Below are 6702 nucleotides of genomic sequence, written 5' to 3' on the forward strand. Positions count from 1 at the left end.
CAAGGGTTGAAACCGGCAATTGCCTTCCAATGTTAAAACTGCGGTGTCAGCGTTGATGCGGTCTGATGAATGCAAAATCTCCGAAACCCAGCGCACCCAATGGGTTGTTGACTCTCCTTCCTCCTGGACACAGGCAGCTAAGTCCACAATTGACATGGGCTGCTTGCATGTATCCTTGAAATTCTGAACAAACCAGGCTCTCAACTCAGCCCACGACCTGATAGAATTAGCCGGTAAACTCTTTAGCCAAGTGCGGGCCGTTCCTTCTAGCATCATGGTGAAGTACTTCGCACATGCCACATCATCCACGTCCAGCATCTCCATGGCCATCTCGTAGCTTTCAACCCATGTTTCAGGGGACAAATCAGCGGTGTAATTCGGCACCTTGCGCGGGCCCTTGAAATCCTTGGGCAGGCGCACATTGCGCAACGATGGGACAAGACATGGCACTCCCAAGGAACTAGAGGTAACTCCTGGTTCCACCGATGTGGTTGGACGAACCGGAGTAAGCTGTCGGGCCTCATGCTGCGCCGCTACTCGGCCTCTCTGCGTGCCCGAACCCGGTCCACCACATCCTGAGCCTCACCGGCACCACCCGCCGGGTTATGGCCACGGGGCGGATCACGGTTCCGCGCATTGCTTGATACTGCCGGTTCATCCATACGCCTGCTGTAACTCCGGCTTGGACGGGGAGTGGAATGAACCCGATCGCGACTATATGAATAAGCCTCCTGTTGAATCAAGGCTGTCTGAAGAAGCTCCTTAACCCGACGCGTCTCGACCGCTGCTGGAGAATCGCCTTAGATCGGGATGGCCGCCAGCCGTGAAGCGGTAGCGACAATGTTGTCCATTGGGTTGGAGTAATGACCCGGTGGTGTGGGGACATGAGGTACCACCATGTTGTTCTGACGAGGCGGATCCACCAAACGTGGCTGAACCGGCGCCCCTGCTCCGGGTGCCTCTGCCCGGTTTACCACCACCGGCGGATTGCTGGTTCCTGCTCCTGGGGTGTTTAAAGAGATTTCTAGCTTCATAAACCGGTGGCAGGCGAGATCGGTGCCTCCTCTTCAGGACTTCGTTCGACGCACTCTGATCCAGCATAATCCGGTAAGCTTGTGCATCCAAAGCGGCCCGCTCCGCGGCTATCCTGGTATCCTCAGCTGCTAAGTCAGCTTTTGCCTGGGTGATCTGATCTTTCACTTTCGCGACTTCCGCATTGTGTGCATCCTGATCCGCCGGGTTAACCTCCGCCATCAGCGTTGCCAACACATCAAACAAATCAGATAGAACCTGAGCTGGCGGTCGCACAGGGCCTCCTGCCCCAGCCGCTGCCGCCGCTGTTGATCCGGAAATCATCGCCGCTACGGTCGAAGAGTGGAGCGCCGGTTGCGTGCCGGCCATGAAGATCGCCACCCGGTTTGGCAGATCAAAGGGGTCCGGAATACTGTCGCCATCGGAACAGCCCCCAATCCGGCCATCTTGTAACTGATATAACGACTCGGTCTCCAGTCGATGACTCGTCGCCGGAATAAACGACGGTCTCACCACCAGATTCCGATCTATCCTCAGATTTACCTCCATGGATAACTCCCACGAAGGCACGCTTCATGACAGGCTTGACCCGAGCAGATCTCGCCTGCTGAGCCGTTTCGACGAGGTCGGTGCAGATGTCCGGCTCAGGGCCCGGTTTGACGATCTTGCCAATGAAAACGTGTATGCCACCAAAGGGGACCCGGTACCCGTACTCGATTGAGCCGGCCTCGGGGCCCCAGCTTGCATCGTCGATGTAGAGCTTGCCGCGACGACTCTTGGTCATCCGGCCCACAGCGTAACCCTTGAGTCCTTCGAAGCTGCCCTCCAAGAACTTGAAACCATCATGCGATAGCCCCACGGTGGGCACCAACTGTCGTGGTTCTGTCACGGCAGATGTCCTAGAGAAAGGACTTAGTCGTGGAGCCATCGCTACGGGTTAGCTTGAAGGGGTTAAAGCGGACAAGGGACGCAAGAGAGTTTTATACTAGTTCGGCCCCTTCAATGAAGGTAAAAGCCTACGTCTAGTTGTGATGGAATTGATGGGGTTCCGATGACTAGGGAGCGAATACGCTTTGCCCGAGTCTCGAGTTGTTGTCTGTTCTCCCTGAATCGCCGCCGGGTCGTCCCCTTATATACATGGGTTGACGCCCGTCGGTTTACAGACTCCGAGGCCGGCTCATAATCTTGTCCGGCTCGGTCTCTGCTACGCATATCTTACAACACAAGTTTACATCTCAATGCCGGTTTGTGTCTACATGCCTTAAACCGGCTTTGGGCCCTGGGCCTTCATGAAGCGTCACCGTCTGTCTTCATGGGCTTCATATACAGATGAACTACTTATGAAGTTAACCCGGCCTCTCCTGGCCGGTTTACGCCTAGTGGTAATATCCCCAACAGAAAGCGGGTGACAAACGTGATCTCATGGGCTTGGAAGTAGTGGTGTAGTTTCCTTGAGGCCATGACAAGGCCAAAAATCAACTCTTGCACACTAGAGTACCTAGATCTAGCCCCTGCAATAGGGAGCTGACGAAGTACACTGGGCACAACACCACTTTTTCCTTGTCACGTCCTTGGGGTGGTCTCCGTTGTCGTGATCTTCTTTGTCCTGATCGATATCTGGCCTTGTCGGGCCTATCTCACTCTCCCCCCTGGAAGGGACACTAGCTGAGGCTCCTGCTTCCTCTACTTCTGATATGTCTCCAACGTATCCATAATTTAGGAAGTATTCATGCTGTTTTATTATCATTCTTGAATGTTTTACAATCATTTTATAGCAACTTTATATCATTTTTTGGGACTAACCTATTGACCCAGTGCCTAGTGCCAGTTGCTGTTTTTTGCTTGTTTTTTACATCACATGAAATCAATATCAAACAGAGTCCAAACACCACAAAATTTTTTGGAGATTATTTTTGGACCAGAAGGAACCCAATGGGCCAGAGCTGCACCTGGGGTTGCCCCGAGGGGGGCACAACCCACCAGGGTGCGCTGATGAGGACATCAATACCATTGTTACACCCACTACCCCTACTGCTACATATACTGGACCAATTACTAGAGCTCGCGCACGCCAATTAAATTTTCAGGTACTTTCGTTCTTGGTAATGATTCTAATGTTCATGAGAATATGATGCTGCCTAAATTAGATACATTTGTTTTGCTTACACATGAAGGGCCTGGCATGGATAAGAGGGATGAACACTGGAGCAAGACCAAGCATGGAGAGGATGGCATGCGCAAGGGGAACAAGAACGGAGTTACAAGTGATGATTTCAGGACTTTGAAGCCACCATAATGGGTGCATGAAGCCTTGGACGAAATATACAAGATGCCACTTCATAAATTTGGTCCAAAGGCTATTCTAGGTGCTGCGTCACCTTAATATTGGGCCAGGCCCATGTAATTTCTAAATACATAAGTATAGTCTGTTTTTAGAGTCCGTACGTGTGGGGAAACAAGAGATAGGGTTGGTTTCGGACCCCTTCCCCAAGGGCCACGAAATTCCCCCCATCTTCCTCCATATATACAACCCTTAGGGCACCGTTTAAACTTTGGGTTTTCTTTAGATTAAAAGTTCGCCATAGCTGCAACTTCGCGTACTTCGTTTGTGTTCAACGACCAGACAAAGGCGTCACAGAACCCCACCTTGATCAATAAAGCTTTCCCTTATATTCGCAATATCCAGATTGCAATCTTAGTTTCTTGCTTGTTCTTCGTTTGCCTGCAGGAAACGGACCTTCGTGGTCAGGTTGATCGTGCTCCGGCGTGGTCAATAACCTCTCGAAGTTGGTTTAGCGATTGCTAAGGCGCGACGTCCTCGCACGTTCGTAGTTGGATCGTCAAAGTCGACTTCCTCCAAAACGATAGCCACCATCTCATCGAAAGACGGGACACCTTTGCCTCTATCAAGTAGTATCAGATTTCTAGGTTGCTCGGTGAGATTTTACAGTTTTTCGTAGTTTAGATCGAGTCTGTTCTTCATACCTATAGTCCACGAAAAAGCAAAAAAAATTAGGGTTAGTTCATCTTATCCAAACCAATATGAGCTTTTGCATAATCTTTTCTGTATTTGCTTTTTTGAATTTGCGGTTGCATCATCGTGTCAAGTTGCTGGTCTTAGCGTCTAGTACTTCAGAGTTTCGAGTTCTATTCACAAGTTGTCACGCCGCCGCCGCACCATCGTCATCACCGCTGCCATATACCACCATCGTCATCACCGCTGCCATATACCACCATCATCATCACCGCTGCCATATACCACCATCGTCATCACCGCTGCCATATACCACCATCGTCATCACCGCTGCCATATACCACCATCGTCATCGCCGCTCCCATATACCACATATCCACCACCATCACGCTAATCCGACCTCCATCACAGATTCGCCACCAGTCCGTGTTCCACCGCCCTGCATATATCCGCCACCAGTCCGAGTTTCCACCAGATTCATCTCCGCCACCAGTCCGAGTCCAGTAATTGTTGCTTTGTTTTCGATTTCCAGATCACGCCATACTCCGAGTCGTGACCAAGTCGGACTCTCGAAGTTCCGTGCTACCCGCAGACGTCCTCGCACGTTCGTAGTCGGATCTTCAAAGTCGACTTCCTCCAAAACGATAGCCACCACCTCATCGAAAGACAGGACACCTTTGCCTCTATCAAGTGGTATCACGCGCCAGGGCCCCCTAACGGGTCTAGATTGGTTTTCGGTGGCCTCCCGCACCCCCTCTTTGCACTATAAATTCCCAAATATTCCGAAACCCATCGGGGTGAACCTAGATCTGAAGTTCCGCCGCCGCAAGGCTCCGTAGCCACCGAAAACCAATCTAGACCCGTTCCGGCACCCTGCCGGAGGGGGAATCATCTCCGGTGGCAATCTTCATCATCCCGGCGGCCACCATGATGAGGAGGGAGTAGTCCACCCTCGGGGCTGAGGGTTTGTACCAGTAGCTGTGTGTTTAATCTCTCTCTCTCTCTCTCTCTCGTGATCTATATCATGGGCTTTAATATAGTCGGATCATATGATGTTTCTCCCCTCTATACCCTTGTTGTGATGAATTGAATCTTTACCCTTTGAAGTTTTGTCTTGTCGGATTGAATATTCAGATATGAGAACACATGATGTATGTCTTGCAGTATGAATACTTGAGGTGACAATGAGGTATCATATTGATTCACTTGATATGTCTTTTGGCATCCAACTCGCGGATTCCCGCGGTGATATTGGGGTAATCTATGCATAGGGGTTGATGCACATTTTTATTATCTTTTCTCTGATAGAAACTTTGGGGTCCCCTCGTAGTTCCTTGTGTTCGATTGAGTATTATGAATATGAATTTGCTTTGGTGTTATTTTAGTACGAACTCTAGGATAGATCGAACGGAAAGAATAGCTTTGTGCTATTTTAGTACGAACTCTTGAATAGATCGAACGGAAAGAATAGCTTTAAGGTGGTTTCGTACCCTACAAACATTTCCTATCTTTTGTTCTCCGCTAATAGGAACTCGGGAGTGATTCTTCGTTGCACTTTGAAGGATAATCATATGATCCAACTATGTTAGCATTGTTGAGAGGTTGCACTAGTGAAAGTACGGACCCTAGGCCTTGTTTTCAAGCTTTGGAATACCATTTTTGTGCCCGTTTACTATTTGCTACCTTGCTATTTTTATTTATTCAGATTATAAAAATATATTTCTACCATCAATATTACACTTTTATCATCATCTCTTCGCCGAACTAGTGCACCTATACAATTTTCCATTGTATTGGGTGTGTTGGGGACACAAGAGATTTCTTGTATTTGGTTGCATGGTCGTTTGAGAGAGACCATCTTCATCCTACACCTCTCATGGATTGATAAACCTTTGGTCATCCACTTGAGGGAAAATTGCTACTGTCCTACAAAACTCTGCGCTTGGAGGCCCAACACGTGTCTACAAGAATAAAGTTGCGTAGTAGACATCAAGCTCTTTTCTGGCGCCGTTGCCGAGGAGGTGAGTGCTTGAAGGTATATCTTTAGATCTTGCAATTGAATCTTTTGGTTTCTTGTTTTATCACTAGTTTGGTTTATAAAAGAAAACTACATAAAAAATGGAATTGAGGTTGCATCACATTATTGATCATCTTTATAATATCTTTCTTGAAAATGATGGATCAGAAAATTGTGCTCAATTGTTAGAAGAAGAAGTTAATAAAATGTCTGGCACCAAATATTTGAATGATGAGCATGATTGCAAGGTTGTTAGTATGAATTCTTTGAATATCCATGATGCTAATGATATGCAAAGCCACAAGCTTGGGGATGCTATATTTGATGAAGATAATATTTTTACTCCCACAAATTTTGATGAGAAATTTTATTATGATGAAAGCATGCCTCCTATTTATGATGATTATATTGATGAAGGTGGGTTTGGAAGAGTGTCAACTCTAGGTACTAATGATCCCACTATTTTGGAGGGTGTTGAATCTTATTGTAATAATTATGAAAGTGGATTTGGAGAGGTCATGACTTTATTTAGTGATGAATCCACTATTTTGGAAGAGGTTTCGATTGATTATTATGAGAACATAGTTTCTATCTATGATGATTATGGTTATGACATGTATGCTATAAAGAATAATGATAACCTTGAAACTTTTCATCATGATTTTAATTTTCAATCCCA

This window comes from Triticum aestivum, chromosome 4D (genome assembly GCF_018294505.1).
Source record: "Triticum aestivum cultivar Chinese Spring chromosome 4D, IWGSC CS RefSeq v2.1, whole genome shotgun sequence".
NCBI classification, from domain to species: domain Eukaryota; kingdom Viridiplantae; phylum Streptophyta; class Magnoliopsida; order Poales; family Poaceae; genus Triticum; species Triticum aestivum.